The sequence below is a fragment of the Rattus norvegicus genome, chromosome 7 (assembly GCF_021556685.1).
Source record: "Rattus norvegicus strain SHRSP/BbbUtx chromosome 7, alternate assembly SHRSP_T2T, whole genome shotgun sequence".
Taxonomy (NCBI): domain Eukaryota; kingdom Metazoa; phylum Chordata; class Mammalia; order Rodentia; family Muridae; genus Rattus; species Rattus norvegicus.
The window spans coordinates 56,558,849-56,578,216 of NC_141540.1; positions in this window are offsets into that span (position 1 = coordinate 56,558,849).

Below are 19,368 nucleotides of genomic sequence, written 5' to 3' on the forward strand. Positions count from 1 at the left end.
CAGTAGGTAGTGCCATGCCTGGGATGGTGGTCCTGGGTTCTATAAGAAAGCAGGATGACTGCTCTTAGGACCCTTCCCCGCCTACTGGGTTGCCTCGTCCAGCCTTGCTATGGGGTTTTGTGCCTAGTCTTATTGTAATGTGCTATGCCATGTGTAGTTGATATCCCTGGGAGATAACCCTGCTCTTTTCTGCAGATGTATGGGAGAAGAATACATTTAAATATAAAGAAATGAGGAGAGGAGTGAGAGAGGAAGGAAGGGAAGGAGGGAGGGAGGAAGCAAGCAAGCAGGATGAGCAAGCCATGAGGAGCAATCCAGTAAGCAGCCCTCCTCCATGACCTCTGAATCAGCTCCTGCCTCCAGGTTCCAGCCCTGCTTGAGTTCCTGACCTGACTTCCTTTCAATGATAACTCTAATTTGGAAGCATAAGCCAGATAAACCATTTTCTCCCCAAATTGTTTTGGTTGTGGTGTTTTACACGGCAATAATAACCCTTAAACTGTCTCTGTTTGCTGTAAGGAAAGGCTTCTTTGATGAGAGGCAGCAGCCATAACTTATCTGTCAGTGTAAGGATAAGATGTAGAAGGTAGTAAGCGATTATGCTAGTCTAGCACAGTGGTGGCAGTCGGTTATTTTCTACAGTCCATGACCTCACTAGCCCCAGGAAACTGAGTAGGTACCGGTGCCAGGAACGTTTTCCCCCTGTTGAGTGGGTCTTAAGTCCAATTAGACAGCTGTTGGTTGCCACTGACGTGTGAGTGACACTTCTGGTGCCTTTCTGCATCTCTCTCCATACTGGTAACTGTCATGGCACGTTTGTGTTGTAGCTGAATAGGACGTTACCCTCCTTCACTTGGCAGCGTGCATAGTATTTTCAGAACCATGGAAGCTAGACTACATGAAAGAGACTTTCAGGTCAGATCCAGCTCAAACCATCGACATCCTATGTCCCACAGTACTTTCTGTGCAGTGTCATCAACAATAGTGGCCCACCCTCAACCCCTGAGAGGCAATCAAGAGCTAAGTTAATAACTCATTATTAATAATACATTATTAAATATATAATAATATAATATTATTTGAGGAGGGAGTCACTTGAACTACCTTGGCCAACCATTCAATAGGAGGTGCCTGGTACTTTTTATTGTCTGTGATTCTTGTGGGGAGCACAGTCTGCCTAAGTGGCCTAACTTCCAGCTATATAAAAATATAGATGGTGTATATATGCATTATATATAATGTATTTATGTGTTACATATAATTTTAGGTAAAATAAAATAGTGTGACTCTTTGAGTCTTTCTCAAACAACCTTGGTGTGATGTGTCCCTTGTCTCTTCTCCTTTTGGACTGATGTGTTTTGCTCCTCCCCCAGTTGGAGCTCCCTCACCATTATTCCATTTCCCACTTTATATAATCTATATGTCTTAGGGTTTTACTGCTGTGAACAGACACCATGACCAAGGCAAGTCTTATAAGGACAACATTTAATTGGGGCTGGCTTACAGGTTCAGAGGTTCAATCCATTACCATCAAGGTGGGAGCATGGCCATGCCTAGGCAGGTATGGTGCAGGAGGAACCGAGAGTTCAACCTCTTCATCTGAAGGCCCCTAGAAGACTGGCTACCAGGCAGGGGAGGGTCTTAAGGTCCATGGCCACGCCCACTCCAACAAGGCCACACCTAATAGCGCCACTCCATGGGCCAAGCATATTCAATTCACCAGGGTATCCTACAATTCCTCTTCCTACCCCTATGGTCCATTTATGTTTCCTAATTTCTGTAGTTACTCCATGTTCTTATGCAGCCCCTTGCTCCCTATGGGTAACTTGGTTTCTGGCTTATCAAGTACTGGCATTTGTCATACAGTTTGTGATAGAATTGGGTAGAGCCTTTTGTCTACCCGGACACTTGGTAGGCACTGGCAAGAAAATTTTAAAGGAGCAGGGAGCTATAAGTACTCCTTGATGGAGAGCTGAGTCAGACTTGAGACTAGGTTTTCTACCAGACTGGCAAAACACAGTTCTGGTGAGTAGGCTGTGGGAACTGGTAATGATGGTCATCTTCAGCAGTCCCAAAGAGGCAGGGTTCAGGTGAGGAAGATACAAGGACCCAGAGTCTCTGCCAAACCTCTATTGATGTCAGAGAGTTTCGTCATGACGTAAGATCTCAGCCACACGCCTAGCAGTCAAGAGGAAGATCCTGGTCCTAACTTGGAGAACTGGGCACTGCTTAGAGCAAGACAAAAGACAGTCTCGGGAGAGAACTTAAGGCAGAAGCTCTAAAGTCCAGAATTATACTAGGACCCCATCACACTGCTATTCTTGGGACCTGAAGTCAGAGCTGGCGTAGGAGGTGATGGCTCGTCTCGGAATCATCTGGGTTCTGTAAACTCCTTCTCGCCTAGGTTCTAGAGCTTGTGTGGAGGTGGTGGTGGGGTGGCTGGGAGTGTTGGATACCTCAGCCACCACTGAGGCAGAGTGGTTCTCAGACTTGGTTATTGTGCCTCCGATCGTGATCCTTGCCTAAGCATCATGGGCGGTCATCCTACCCACCTGGAGATTTTTCTGTCACGTGCAAGCTCGACTTTCACATATTCTAAAATCATGACTTTACCCCAAATTTTCCTCTATGTCTGTACTGGCTGGTTTTATGTGTCAACTTGACATAAGCTGGAGTTATCACAGAGAAAGGGGCCTCCCTTGAGGAAATGCCGCCATGAGACCCAGCTGTAAGGCATTTTTCTCAATGAGTGATCAAGGGTGGGAGAACCCAGCCCATGGTGGCTGGTACCATCCCTGGGCTGGTGGTCTTGGGTTCTATAAGAGAGCAAGCTGAGTAAGCCAGGGGAAGCAAGTCAGTAAGTAACATCCCTCCATGGCCTCTGCATCAGCTCCTGCTTCCTGACCTGATTGAGTTCCTGTCCTGACTTCCTATGATGATGAACAGCAATGTGGAAGTGTAAGCTGAATAAACCCTTTCCTCCCCAACTTGCTTCTTGGTCATGATGTTTGTCAGGAATAGAAACCCTGACTAAGACAATGTCTTTTCTCATATTTATAGATACCAAAGCTGGAACAGAATACAGGGGTAATGATGATCATTCTTCAGCTTGGCAGCAGATGGGAAAAAAAAGCAAAACAAAACAAGCACACAATGCTATCAAGTATCTCGAGAGGCAACAGTAGCACTGGTCAGTGGGTACCGAGGTTAACAAGAAAGCCGAGTTACACAAAGAGGGGAACAGAAGTGACAGCTAGAGGGACAGATAGCAGAGGACTTGTGTCTGCACCTACAGATCCAACTTCCATGGAGACATCTTTAAAGGTGATCTTCTTAGATAGCCGTGTGTCACCATGACTTGCAATTTGACAGGTTCTAGAGTTTGGTCTTTTGTGTTGACTCATAAGAGAGATAAGTCAGTTACTCTGTGTGAAATATAAGCACATAATAACTACCAATATTTTCCAGCCTCCTGCTTAAGGCTGCATATCATGCCACTGCTTATATCACATCTGATTCCACAAGGGTCATTGAAGCTAAGCACTACCATTACCTTTCTTTGGAAGAAAACCAAGACTTGGTGAGGGAAAGTTATCCAGGTAGAGACCAAGGGAAAGAGTCTGGCTAAGAGCAGTCATTCCTGAAGAATCTGTAGCTTCTCCAGTGGCTCAAGACCTGGGGATGGGTCTTGCAGGTTAAGACCCATACCTATTTGCCTCATCCTCATTAACAAAAGCATTCAGGGTCACAACAGTAAAGAATTCTAAACTACAGGATACCTGAACCATACATTGCCGGTGCCAGTCCTGTGTCCATGTTCACATCAAAGAAAGAGGTAGTTGGGTTGGGGATTTAGCTCAGTGGTAGAGCGCTTGCGTAGCAAGCGCAAGGCCCTGGGTTCGGTCCCCAGCTCCAAAAAAAAAGAAAAAGAAAAAGAAAAAGAAAAAAGAAAAGAATGAGGTAGTCACTGTCCTGATGCTCTATAAGCTGAGTATGAACTATCCAGTAGATGTTCTACATGCTAAGTATCATTCTAAGACCTGCATGCCTACTGACATTGACTTGGTTATTTATTTGTTTCAATCATTTATTTACTTAAAAATGAGTTTCACCACGGCAGTGCTGAAAGGGACAGAAGGACCCATGGAGCATTGTATGCCACAGATATTGCCTGGACACTAGTGCTGAGGATGCTTCCTATGTAAATGCTTCCTATGTGAACGCTTCCTGTGTGAACACTTCCTGCATGAACACTTCCTGTGTGAACTGAAAGCTTCCTGTGTGAATACCACTGACTGCTTGTGGGTAAAAGGTAGAGAAGCAGGTAGGAGCGACTGCTGGTGAAAATCGGCAGTAACTGTAGCTTTAAGGACATTACTGTGCCTACAGCTACAGCTCAACCCACAACCCAGCCTTCCATCCTACCATCTTCTACACTTTTGACAGCAGCTGCAGCCAGGTCCACTTTCATTCTCTGCAAATCTAAAAAAGAAAATTACCGCCGGCGGTAGTGGGGCAGGTCTTTAATTCCAGCATTTGGGAGGGAGAGGCGGGTGGACCTCTGTGAGTTCAAGGCTGGCCTGATCTATATAGTGAGTTCTAGACCAGACAAAACCTACATACTGAACTCTGCTCAAAGCAGCAGCAAAGCCTAAATGGAACCTGGGAGGCAGACATTGAGCTTGTTACAGAGCACTTTCTCTACATGGGAAAGAAAATTCCACACAGGGAATTATACTCCAGATTTAAAAGAAATGAATGGAAAAAAATATGCACCATGAATGTGAAACAACTGTTTTTCTGTGTTCATAAAATCCACCTTTTTTAGGATAACGTCCTAAAACGATGGACTCTAAGGAAGGCCCCGACATAAAGTATCTGCGACTGGTTCGGAAGGTACAGTATGGCCTGTGGATGTAATTGTTGGTGTGAGTGGTTGGAACATGCATTTAGATGGCATCTTTAATTAATGATACATTTCTCCTCAACGCTAAAAGACTTTCGCTGATGTTGCACTAAGGTAAAAGCCTTCATCAACCCTCCCAACATTTTCCTTAGTGTGGTTGAAAACACTAGAGACACAATTGATTTATTACCTTTCCCGTGTACACAGGGAAATAGCCCAACAGTGTACACCTTCAGAGTTTTTCCTGAAAACTAACAGCCTTTCCAGTAGGCAGTGATCCTCCAGGGCCACATATCAGATCAGATATCCTTTATATCAGACATTTCTGTTCCAATTCATGACAGTAACAAAATTGCAAATATGAAGTAGCAACAAAAATTTTATGGTGGGGGGTTGCCGCAACATGAGGAACTGTTTTAAAGCTTCACGGCATCAGGAAGGTTGAGAACCACTGCACTAGAGGCAAAAAAGGGAACAAGGTTTACCAGCTCTTTGTGTTTATTACACATATGGTGTGTGTGTGTGTGTGTGTGTGTGTGTGTGTGTGTGTGTGTGTGTGTGAGAAAGAGAGAGAGAGAGAGAGATCGTGTGTATATCTGTGTGTCAATGTGTTTGTATGTGAGTGTGTATACATGTGAATGTGTATGTGTCAGTGTGAATGTGTGTGTATCTCTGTGTGACAGTGTATGTGTATGTGTGTATGAATGAGTGTGTGTACCTGTGTATCTGTGTGTCAATGTGTGTGTCCATGTATGTGTGTGTGAGTGAATGTATGTATCTGTGTGTGTATGTGAATAAGTTTCAGTGTGAATGTGTGTCAGTGTGTGTGTGTGTCATCGTGTATATATATGTGTGTATCTGTATGTGCCAGTGTATGTGCATGTGAGTGTGTATAAGTGAGTGTGTGTACGTGTGTGTGTTTGTGTGAGTGTGAATGTGAATGTGTATCAGTGTGTGCATGTGTGTGTGTGTATCTGTGTGGGCCAGTGTATGTGTGTATGAGTGTGAATGGGTGTGTACTTGTGTGTGGAGTGTGTGTGATTCTATATGTGTGTGTATGTTTGCAAGCACATATTCACATTGTATCTACCTGTGTGTGGAGGCCAGAGGGTATCAGCTGTCTTCCTCTAATGTTCTCCATCTTCTCTTTTGAGATAGGAGCTCTTCATGGACCTGGATCTGCCTGAGTCAACAAAACTAGCTGGCTAACAAGGGTACCCGGGATTTGAATTGTGTACTCATGCTCTCTCATCGAGCACTCTGTCTCCAGTGCCATCTCTCCACCCCTTCATCTATTAGCTATCACAGTTACATAGCTGACACAAACCTGGAGTCTCTTGGAAAAGGGGACCTTAACTAAAGAATCATCCAGATCAGATTAGCCTGTGACTGAGTCTATGGGGGTCATTTTCTTAATTGCCAAGTGATATCAGAGGGCCTAGCCCGCTCTACGCTGTGTCATCCCTAGGCAGATGGGCCTAGGTTGTCTGAAAAAGGCAGCTGAACAGACAAGCCAATAAGCAGAGATTCTCCATGGCTTCTGCTCCAAGTTCCTGCCTTGGCTTCCCTCCAGGTTGAAATGGTGCCTGTCTGTCCCACCCTACCCTGCCACCCTCAAGTCTTTGGGCTCTAGTGTTTAGCAAAGTACACAAGGACACTGGCTCTGTATGACTTCAGACAGCAAAGACTGCTCTTGTAATTTCAGGAAACACAAGGATCTATGAATAGTTGGCTGTAAACTTTTAATGCAGGGATGAAGAAACTGTTTTCTTTCCACTTTTTCCCACAGTGGTTTAAGTTCTCGTGGTCTAAATGTGAATTCTTTTGTTCCTACACCTTCTTATGAAGAACCGTTTTCTCCTGGTCTTCTGAGTACTTCCCCTGCCTTCTAGCACCCTGGCTTGAGCCAAGAGTTTTTGCCTTGTTGGAAATGGGCCTGTTTCTATCAGTCAATAATGTCTCTGTGTTTTAACTTCTTTAGAGCATAAGCATTTAGCACACGGTTGCTAAATTGCTTTGGTTCCTTTCATGAGTCAAAGCCTGGATGATGAGACTAAAGGCTCTTAAAATGAGCAGTGCCCTATCTTCCTCACTGGCAGGCTCGGCTACAGTCAGCTTTGTTTGCACACTTATAATGCGCCTAATGTGTCCTGGTGCTGTAATTGCTCAAAGTCTCTGGTTTCAAAGGGTTTGGGGGAAGGTAGAAGTACTTCACTTTTTTTCTGCTACTAATAGTGATTATCTCACAAAATTGTTATCTCACAAGATTGCTTATCATGCTGTTAGTTCTCAGTGAGCGAGTGCCATAAGACTCTTTGGAAAATAAAATATATAGACTTTCTATTTCTCATGAGCTGGTAAAATTAATGAAAATCAGTGACCTGAATATGAAATCCTTGTCATACATGTATGTCAACACACATAGCAAATTCTCTGACAAAGTCACTTGATTGGAAGCTTCTACAATTTTGATCCCCGCTCTAACATGACAGGAAGTGAGTTACATTCTGCAAGTCCATAGTTGAGCTCCGGAAACCGAACACAGTCTCACCAGCCCCTCCTCTGCTTGCACAATGTATTCAAAAACTTTAAGGTTTATTTTTATTATTTTTAAAATTATAGCTAGATGTAGATCTCTGTGTGGGTATATGCCCATGTGCGTGCAGAAACCCATGCAGTCCAGGAGGGGGCGCTGGATCCCTTGTAGCTTGAATTCCAGGTGGTTGTAAGCTATGAGTATGGGTACCAGGAATTGAACGCAGGTCCTCTGGAAGACTATCAAGTGATCTAAGCCATCTCTTCAGACTGTGTATGCAGTATCTTGTTAGTAATCTAGAGGTGCTTAGTCCACAAGGTACATAGAAATATTTTCAGTTCATCACCTGATTTCTTCAAATACCTTACTTCAGCTCCCGGATACTTATTGCTTAGCAGACACTGATGAACTCACAGATTTCTATTTCTATTCAGTAAAAACTGCAAAACCAATCTGCTTCATATTGCTTCCAAACTCAATCTCAATCTATGTCTTTATTGGGGAGGGGGAGACAAATAAAATAATTTTAAGTGGTTGCATGGAACTTACCTGTTTTCATGTAAGCTGTATGGTGTATATAAGTCATTCACATACATGGACTTCATAGGTTTATATGCACTATATGTCTAGCCAGGTATTTCCTAAACACTGGGGTATATTTTGAGAAGTGTGTTGTTAAATGATTTACATAAGTAAAGTACAGCATACTTTCACAAACTAAAACACCTTGGATATCACTAGGCCATATGATATCTTTTTAAATTGTGACTGCCATAGAATACAGTGCCTCGTGCATGCCAGACAATCACGCTATCCTGAGGTACAGCCCCAGCCACGGTGTTTTTGAAACAGGTTGTAGAGTCCAGGCTAGAAGCCAGTGAGATGGCTCGATGGGTAAAGGTGCTTTCTTCCAAGACTGATGATGACTTAAGCTCAATGCCTGGGGCCACTGTGGTAGAAAAGAGGAAACAAGTCCTACAAATTGTCCTTTGATCTCTACGTATGGTCTGAGAGGGCTATTCATGGCTGTCAATTTGAATACATCTGGACTTAAGTAAAACCCCAGCAGCTAGGCACACATGTGAGGGATTTTCCTTAATTAAATCATGTGAAGTAGGAAGACCCACTTTTAGTCCAGACCTTTTGAGGTAAGAAGATTTAAATCCAGGACACACCTTCTTCTAGAAGCCTATATAAAGGACTGAGAAGGACAGTTTCACTTTTTGCCTGTTTGCTTTTGCTCTCAGATGAGTCTGTTCTTCCACAGGCATTAGAGCCTACCTACTTCTTTGGGACTCTGGCATGTACTGAAGACCGGCTGAGACATCCAGCCTCATGAACTGAACAACTACTGAATTCTTAGATCTTCTATTAGTAGACGGCCAGTGTTGGACTAGCTGGACCACAGCCTGTGAGCCACTCTTTCTGTATCTAGGTAGAGATTCATTCTACTGGTTCCTTTCCTCCAAAGAACCCTAATACATGTTCTATGACACATGCACACACACATGTTATATATATATATTCACACATATAATGAAAAAATTAATACAATTAACAATAGTTTTAAAAGAAGAATGTCTAAGTTCACTTTAAATCCTAGTCTCTGCCTCAGTCTCTAAAGTGTTGGGATTACGGATGTGTGGAACCCCCATGTTGTTTGGTCTTTGTCTTGTGGTTGGGACACGTGATCTCACTGTGGCCTTGGTCTTCTCATCCTTGACCTCTCAAATGTTGGGATTATGGCTCCGTGCCACCATGTTCTGCTTAGGCAGTCAGAGGGGACTGTCCCTGTGTGTACAATCCACCATTGATCCAAAACAATGCTGTCAGAGCACGACTGTTTACACGTGTAACCTGAGGTTCCTACGGAAGCACATTTGATCTGTGATATTGTGAAATCAGTGTAGAAGTGAGTTTTCAAATAGTGGCTTTAACACTCTTGTTATATTCCAAGTCCCTAGTGTCCTCCATCTCACAGTCTTCAGTGTCCATGGCACCCTGATTCCTAACAGAAGCACACACCGTTGTGGGGTATCCGCCAGAGAAGACTGCTGAGACAGCTCTAAGCAACAGAAAGTCTTCAGTAGCTGCCCAGTCACTACACAGCTCAGGGTCCCAGTGTAGCCCGGAGCTTTTCTCTGGGTGAGCTTTTAAGCACACATACCATGTTCTGGCTTGGCATACTTCACTTAACCAGATCCGGCAGCCAGCCGTGAAACTGCAGAAGCTAAAAAACAAGGTTAGCACATTTAGAGACTTTCCTAGAACTAAGGACTTTGATGGATTAGGTCTTTGTTTTCATTTTGGTAGGAGGTGCTGTCTACACGCTGAGTTTTACAGCCTGAATGGTGCTGCCATCATGGAGTCAGTTGTGCTAAGGTCTGGGGTCCTATTACACACATGTATGTATGTATGTATGTATATGTGTGTGTGTGTGTATGTATGTATGTATGTATGTGTGTGTGTGTATGTATGTATGTATGTATGTGTGTGTGTATGTATGTATGTATGTATGTGTGTGTGTATGTATGTATGTGTGTGTGTATGTATGTATGTATGTGTGTGTGTGTGTGTGTGTGTGTGTGTGTATGTATGTATGTATGTATGTCCACAGTTCTGGGAATTAGACTCAGGCCCTCATAAGTGCTGGGCAGTTGCTCTATCTTGGAACAAACCCCAGCACAAACACTCCTAGCTTTGTCTAGCCTTTCCTGTTTTATGACTCAAACCCCCAACTATAGGCAAAACTTACCCTGATTATTGTAGAAATTCCTGTTTGGAGGGATAGAATGTCTTTGTAAAGGACTTTGTAAAGCAGGAGGATAGATGCTATTATCATTTGGGGATGGGGTGATGCATTATTCTGATCTAGATGTGGTATCTTATAGCATCCTATGGAGTAGGCTTACTCTGGCTGGTACCAAGAGCTTTGTCTTCCCCGAATCTGTCCTGCCAATCACGAATGTTTCCTATTTCAAAGTCCCAAACTCTAAATTAAGCTGTTAAAAGAAAAAAAAAAAGGAACTGGATGTGGCAGCTCCAGCCATAATCTCAGCACCTGGGAGGCTAAGGAAAGAGGATTGCTAGAGGCCAGGCTGGTCTACATAGAGAATTCCAGTCCAGGCAAGTCTGGGATGAAGAGTGCGACCTTGTGTCACTCTTGTGTGTGTGTGTATGTGTGTGTGTGTATGTATGTATGTATGTATGTATGTATGTATGTCCACAGTTATGGGAATTAGACTCAGGCCCTCATAAATGCTGTCACTTCTTTGTTATAAAAACAAAGCAAACCAGTTTTATGGCTACAGTGGGAGCTTTAGCAATAAGAAGCAATAATTAATTCTCACAGTTCAGGTCAGCCAGTCTGATGCAGAGCAAAGACATGAAAAGACTTTCAAACGCACAAACTCCCTGGGCTGGCACTATAATCTTCAGGGTTCTGTTTGCTTTTTCTGAGAAATAAGGAAATAATGCATGAGAATATTTGTAAATGCTTAAAAGGATTTTTTTTTGCCGCATTCGATAGTTCAGTGGATGTGTGTGCACACACATGACTCATGCACATGCATACACGAGTGTTATGGTACATACACATGCAGAGGTCAGAGGACAAGTTGTGAGAGTCAGCCCTTTCCTTCAGTCCTGTGGGGTTGGGAGGCTGAACGCAGGTCATCCATCAGGCCTGGTGCTAAGTGCCTTTGCCAGCTGAGCCGTTTCACTGGCCCTAAAACCTCTTACAGATCTGGGTTATTGTTTTTTCCCAAACTTGCAGGTGAAGGACTCTGAGGTACTGCTCTCCGTGGGTCCCAGCGATGGAGGAGTACCTAGCTACTGTCAGTGGTTTATATGGAGAGACCTTGAACGATGAATTGAAAACATCAGTCTGCTTTTTATTATTGAATGCCAGCGATTCGAAACAGCATCAGGTTTAAATTCTACCCACATCCTTATCTTTAGCTGGTTGAAGTTTTAGAGCAGCGCTTCTCAACCTTCCTAATGCTGCAACCCTTTAATCTGTTCCTCATGTTGTCCTGACTCCCCAACCCCCCAAAAATTATCTTTTTTGCTACTTCGTAACTTTGTTACTGTTAAGAAGCATAATATAAATACCTGTGATGCTGCTGGTCCTAGGTGGCCCCCGTGACAGGGTCGTTCAATCCCAAAGGGGTGAAACCCACAAGCTGAAAACCATGGTTTTTGACTGTTTAAGTAAATGTGCAAATGCTTTAATTTAGCACGTTTTTATCTGGACCCTTTAGCAAACACTGTACTTCCTGTAACGTTTAGACAGTTGCACAGACACTGCCTGCTCTTTGCCCTCTGCCCTCCCTACCTCCTTCTCTCCGCTCCACGTGGAATCACAATAAAGTCCCTGTTGGGGCAGACTCTGAGAGCTTGGAATTCCGAGTCTACCTTAGCTGAGGTTTACATCTCCAAGCCATGCAACTCTATGCATCCCTACACTTATATGCTTGGGGCTTGAGCTGAGAATGCAGTTCATTGGCAGTGTTTGCCCAAGTAGGGTTGTGGGCTCAGTTCCTAGTACCTCAGGACACTAATTAAGAATGCAAAGTAGCGGGGTTGGGGATTTAGCTCAGTGGTAGAGCGCATGCCTAGCAAAAGCAAGGCCCTGGGTTTGGTCCCCAGCTCCGAAAAAAGAAAAAAAAAAAAGAATGCAAAGTAACAAAACTCAAAAAGGGGGGTTAGAGTGAAAATAGTCACTGCACAGTCACTTGAGAAATAATGAAGCCAAATTTGACTGACTTCGTTTCTGACATCCGCTGAGTCCTCTTTTACTTGTATTTAAATTTGAAAGCAGCGATGAAGAACGCAAGAAGCACCGTGTGATATTTCTGTTGAGAGTGTGTAAATTTTGGTTGTGGATGACACCATTGAGAAAAAAATTAGAAAGATTTTTTTTTTAAACTGGAAGTCTTCCTTTCATGTTGCGACTTTTAAAACAAAAGGAAAATAAAAACCCAAAGGGAAGGATTCTTTGTCCAACCATTATGTTGCTATTGCTCAAGATAGCCTTGAATTATACAACCTGGGAGTGTTGGGGTAGAAATCTCAGAGGGCGTCCGGACAAACCACACCAGGCCAACACGGTTCCAGGTGGAGAGGTTTAATGAAAGGACAAGACAAGAGAGAGGGACTAGAGAGAAGAGTAGAAGAGGAGAGGAGTAAAGGCCAAGCATGAGCACGTGGAGGGGGAAGGGGATGGGGAGAGAAGGGACAAAGGGGAAAGGGGGAAGAGCAAGAGAAAGAGAGTGAGGAGGGGACAAGCAGCCCCTTTTACAGTGTCAAGCATACCTGGCTGTTGCCAGGTAACCGTGGGGGTGGAGCTTAGACAGAATGCTATACTCCTTGAGTTGAGGACTACACACCCCGCTGCTTGGAAAAAAAGCTCTCCAAAGATTTTTTTCCCTGAGACTTGTATTGATTATTGGTGGAAAAGCAGTTGTCATTGTATGTATTTGTTCTTTAGGAAAAAAGGCCAAGGACTGTGTATATATAGTAAAACAACAAAACAGATACCAAAGCCTTTTTTCATCCACTGGCACAGTTTGTCACAGATAACTAACCATAACATCCAGTTGTTACCAAGGGAGACGGTTGGAGCCCACCAGCGAGTCCCAAAATCTCCAGGAGTAACCGATGCTTGAGGGGGCATGTTGAAGGGGGACATCTAATACCTGCCACCAGCATGAGCGGATAGGACAGAACTCACTCTACTGAGGCAGTCATATAGTTCCCGAGGAAGCACAGAATATGTGGACTTCAGTCAGTCTCCTTCCAAAGTCATTTGAACAGTAATTCTTGGGGCTAGAGAGATGGCTCAGTAGTTTGCAGAGAACCCAACCTTGGTCCCCAGTACCCACACCACGTGGTTTACAACCTATAATGCCTGTTCCAAGGGACTCAAAACTCTCTTCTGGCTTCTGTGAACACCAACATGTATGCGCACCTACCCCACCCCCCGACAGACACACATGCATACATATACTTAAAAATAAAACTAAAAAAAAAATCCGTTATTCTTCATTGGGTCATGATACTCAAGACAGACATGGTCCAAGGAAGATGTTAGCTTTCCCAACTCGAAGTAGACGGATAGTAGGTTAAACACTTTATAGCTGTCATGAAATAAACACAGGAATGGTTTCCCATTATTTCTGAGGTTTAGGCAAACAAACAAACAAAAAAAAAAAAGCCAAAAATCTTCATTCGATGTACTAGTCAGTTTTGTGTTGCTATAATAAAGTGCCTGTGGCTGGCTACCTTTTAAGTAAAAAGGTTTATTTGGCTTATGATTTTTCCAGCAGGAAGACTAGGACCTGGTGAGGACCACTTTGACTACATCACAACACAGTAGAGAAGCAGGAAGGTAAATGATCACATGCAGAGGAGACGAAGCACACGAGGTGACCTTGACTTATAGGAACCTCATACCAGTAACTAATTTATTCTTCCAATTCACTCCTATGAGCGCCAACCTAGTCTTCAGTCACTCCGGAGAACAAAGACACCATAATTTGATTACTTCCCACTAGCCCCCAGCTCCTGTAGGTCCCACCACCTTCGTGCTGTGCCACCAGCTTGGAGACCAACCAGTTTCTAACCTGGAGATAAGCCACCCCCAAACCCTTTTCTTCAACCACATCTCTCACTTCTCTCTTGACAGCACTGTCTGTTCCCACCACAGACACGTTTTAGTTCCTCATATCAGCCAAAGCCTTCTTGTTTTAAGACGTGACAAAACTGGCTATCTCTGCTTTGTTTCCTTTGATTCCTGCGCCATTCAGATCTCAGTGCCCATCTGTTTGCAGAGAAGATTCCCTGATGCTCTCCTACCCCCAGAGCCATTAAGCATCCCTGACTGAGGCATGCACGCACAGCCTCAGAGCCTGCCAGAGATGCAGTAACTCCCTGGGCTCTTTCTTGATAAGTTACTACAACTTGCAGCTGGTGATTTGCTTTTGTCGTTGTTTGTTCAACCTCTGTTTCCTTCCGCCGCCACAGCCATAAAGTTGAGGCGAAGCCCTCTTTCTGACTTGCCCCCATGCGTTCATGTACGCATGCGTGAATGAGACTCACACCCCAGTCAAGTGCTTCAAAAGATTTTGTTTTTCCTTTTTAAATGAGAAAATAGTCGCTGCCCAAAGAACTTCCTCATTCTTAATTGTCTTTGCCAGACCTGGATGGTTAGGTTAGGTTCTTGTTTGAAGTTTTTGTTTTTACGAATCTCCCCATACCACGCACACACCCAAGAATGCAAGCATGCGCTGTTTTTAGGGGTTTTTTTTTTTCTTTTTTCTTTCTTCCACTTTTTAAACTGCATTTACCTTACTTTTTTCCGCCTTGGTTTCGGCTCCATTTTGATTTAACGGATTTCCCTTCCGAAGCTTTCATCACTCATTTTACTAGACCTCAGTTAAAAAAAAAAAGTTTAAATACTTTTTTTATTCTGCTTCTATCATCTGCTAATTTTAACTTGAAATATCTAGCTGTACTCATATTTTTTTCGTTTTTGTTGTTTTCAGTTTTTCTATACCTTCTTTCAAATCTAATTTTTAAAAACTAAACATTTATATCCTAAGTTATTTAATTTTAATTAATCGTCACATTTAAATCTTATGTAACTGCCAAACCTATTTTGTTTCGTTTTGGTTTTTGAGACAGAGTGTTGCTACGTAGTCCTGGCTGGCTTAGAACTCCTATGTAGAACATTGTGACCTTCAGCTCACCGAGAGTAGCCAGACTCTGCCTCCCAAGTCCTGGGATTACTGATACGGAGATCCAAAGCCAACTTTCACAGGTGTTTGTTTTGACTTGTATTTCTCATCACTTCTGCTATTTCTTTCCTCCCCCACCTACTGTTCAGCTCACACCCATCCTGCCCACCCCCCACGGTCATCCCCACCTCTACTTCCCTCAGGCCTATCCCTCCCCCACTTCCCACCTTCACCCTCTCACCCCCCCTTTCCCTCACCCCCATCCCAGCCCCACTCTTCCCACCCCCCACCCTTCATCTCCACCCCTACCCCTGCTATTTCCCTCACCCCCATCCTGCCCCCACCCTTGCTATTTCCCTCACAACTATCCTGCCCCCCACTCCCCACTCTCACTCCCACCCCACCCCGCTGTTTCCCTCACTCTCATCCCGCCCACTCCTTCCCCCCACCCACCTACCGCTGTTTCCCTCACACGCATCCCCCACTCCTACTTCCTCACCAGTTTACAAGAGTCAGGCTGAGTTAGGAAAGTGAGCAGTGCCGAAAATGTACTTTATGCACAAGGGAGGGTGCAAACACTTTTGTTCCAAGTGTTACCTGTACCGGCTTCCTGGAACCACTCCATCCTCCAGTTCCTGACGCAGTAAGGGTGGCTCTGTAGATACATATACCTCCTTGCAGAAGGCCCATTTGTGAACGCAGTGTATTCTCTCTGGGGGAACTGTAAACCCCCATTTCCACTTTAAATATTTGGCTTGCTGAAGCAGCGCTGCTTATTAAAGCGCTGCTTTATCACACAGTTCCTATATAAGTCATAGCAGCATCCAGAGCGGAGTCTCCAAGTGGTCTCCGGGTGTGTGGCTAGTTTTTTTTTTTTTTTTTTAAAGATTTATTTATTTATTATATATAAGTACACTGTAGCTGTCTTCAGATACACCAGAAGAGGGAATCGGATCTCTTTACAGATGGTTGTGAGCCACCATGTGGTTGCTGGGAATTGAACTCATGACCTCTGAAAGAGCAGTCGGGTGCTCTTAACCGCTGAGCCATCTCTCCAGCCCGTGTGGCTAGTTTTATGTCACCCTGACCTAGGCTAGAGTCATTGGAGAGGTAGGAGCCTCAACGGAGAACAGGTCTCCATAAGATTGGGCTGCAGGTAAGCCTATAGGGCATTTGCTTAACTAGTGATTGATGAGGGTGGGCCACGCCCACTGTGGCGGTGCCATCCCTGGGCAGGTGGTCCTGGGTGCTATAAGAAAGCGGGCTGAGCAAGCCATGGGAAGCAATCCATTAAATGGCACCCTCCCGGTTTTCTGTACCAGCTCCTCCCTCTAGGTTCCTTCCCTACTTGAGTTCCTACCCTGACTTTATTCTGAAAGAATAAAAAATGCAGCTAAGAAGTCAGAAGTTTAAAAAAGCCCTATATACCTCAAATTCCAGACCCTGCCTGGACTAGCTGACCATAAAGTTAGATTAAAATCTTAGAGAACAATCTTGAGAAACAGGGAGTTTCTCCTTGTGATTTTTCACTGGTATTATTGTGATTTTCCAATGACGCCATCCCTGCCCCCTTGGGTTGTGGTTTCTCCCTTTAAATACCCTTTCTCCCAGCCTCTCAGGGTTGAACTCCACTGCCCCTACATGGGATACGAGTCTCGACCCCAGTGCACTGGTTCCTATCAATAAATCGCATGTTTATTACAGCAAGGACGGTCTCATGTGAGTTCTTGGGGGGGCTCATCATCCCGAGACTTGAGTGAGGGCCTCCCCGCTCTGGAGGTCTTTCAATTCAATGATATGGAAGGGAAGCCAGATTAACTGCCTAATTCTCTTTTGGTCATGGTGTTCAATCATAACAATAGTAACTCTAACTTGGACACCGGGCATGACTCTTGGGAGATGCTGATAGAACTTTCAGTAAGTATGGTAGGATGTTCCAGAATGGAGAGCCATCAGCCAGCACCATGTGTCACTTGAGACCGACTTGAACTCAACCTTTTCCCAGTAAGGCTTTCTTCCAGGGAGGTGTAAGGGCAAGGACCTATTAGACCATGGCTTCCCTCTGCCAGTGATGTCTCAGGAGGACAATCTCAGTTTTACACACCCTTCATGTATTACAGGTTAGACCCACAGAAGGATGTGCATTTCTAGGAGGCGAACAGATAATTCCTGTACAGTGTGCTTGTGTCTCCTCACGCTAAATAAAGCTCTTAGAGGCTTTGGCTACATTGTAATATTTGCACTTCGCTCCAGGAAAGAATGATGAGATAGCCTATGGGCTATCCTGGTCAGTGGCAGATACCTTCACCTTCTCTCCTGCCATCTTTGACTTTCTCTAACTTTCTACCAACGTAGACTGTTTTCTACACCTATTCCACCAACCCCTGGACGTCCTGCCAGTTAATAACCTTTCCTTAAGACGATGGTCTGACCAACTCAACAGCTAGCTGTAGGCTTAGATTTTTCAAAACCTGCTTTATTTAGGGTTCTTTTTTTTTTTTTTAAAGATTTATTTTATTCATATGAGTACACTATAGCTATCTTCAGACACACCAGAAGAGGGCGTCGAATCCCATTACAGATGGTTGTGAACCACCATGTGGTTGCTGGGAATTGAACTCAGGGCCTCAGGAAGAGCAGTCAGTGCTCTTAACCGCTGAGCCATCTCTCCAGCCCTTATTTAGGGTTCTTAAGTGCTTCAACCTCCCTTCTAGCCCACTGACCAGAGGTAGGGGGAAAAGAAGGTTAACAGGAAAAGGGTGCTGTGGACCTGTTTAGAAGTAGTTCCTTGGGGGCGATTCCACTCTTCATTGTCAGTCCAGTTCAATAGCAAACATACGTCAGTAGCAGAGGTTTGAACTAACAGAAACAGCAAGGTTCTAGCGAATTAGCACTAGTCAGCAGAAGTGGCCAGAATCAGCTGGACTACCACAAGAAGTTCTTTGGCACATTTCCATGAAGTGAAGACCAGTGAAGACCAGCAAAGACCAGCAAAGACCAGCAAAGTGTTACACGGTATAGCAATGCAAAACCGCCCTCTCATTGTTTGTGGGTTTCCATTTATATTAGTTCTAAACATCACATACTCTCTCAAGTGTCTTTTTCATCAAAACATCACATGCCCTCTCACAAGATAGCTTCTAGGAAAACGTCACATAGCACAACTGAGTTGTTAAGAAACCAGAGATGTCCACCTCAGCTAGATTCTTTCCAGCAAGAATATTTTCCATCTGTAGATTTACCTCAGCTTCCTGACCAAGCCAGCTTGTCAGTCAATGTGTTCTCCAGCGGCAAAGTGAGGATTAAAAAGAGACAATTAGACAGCACTGATGCATGACCCCCAGTCAGTTCTGAGACTAAAAGTCAGATTCGTTTTTTCCTATTCTGCTTTTATACCATTTTAATGCATCTAATAAGGAACAAGCAAAGCAATAAACAAAGTCCCATGATCACTGTTTCTAGGGGCTTATCAGGAAGGCCAAGGTATCTGAGCCTACTTCCCTATCCTAGGCCAAAATCATTCTTGCCTGAAGCCTACTTCTTTGTTCTAACCTAGAATCAGTTTCCTGCCTGAAATTACTTCCCTGTCCTGGTCCAATGTCAGATTCCTGCCTAGAGTAACCCTACTTCCTTGTTCTGGTCCAATGTCAAATTCCTGCCAAACAGTCTCAAAACCTCTCCATACCTTTCTCACCACGATAAGAATAAGATGTACATTTTAGGCTTGTCCTGAGGACTGCATGACACATTTATACAAAGTAGCAAGCATAAATGCCTTAGTGTTTAGTATGCGTAAGAGGCTAAGGATATAGTTCAGTGATAGTGAACTTTCCTGGCATCTAAGAAATTCTAGGCTCAACCCCTAGAACCACTCACACACACCAAAGTTAACTAACACACCAAAGTTAACTAAGTCTCTTAGTTTTGGTCTTTTGAGGCAGGGTCTCACAGAGCTCAAGGCTGGCCTTGAACTCCTGATGATTCTACTTTTTTTTGTCCCCTTTTGTTTTTGTGTTGAGATTACAGGTATGCATCATTGCTCTGGGTGAATGTGATAGCCACTTTTACTTGGTTTGTCTTCACTCTTTCGTATTGGAAATGAATCAGACTCAGGAAATCCATGAGTCTAGCCTTTGACACAAGAAAATGTATTGAATATATACATACTGGACTCTCTCCAAGAAGCT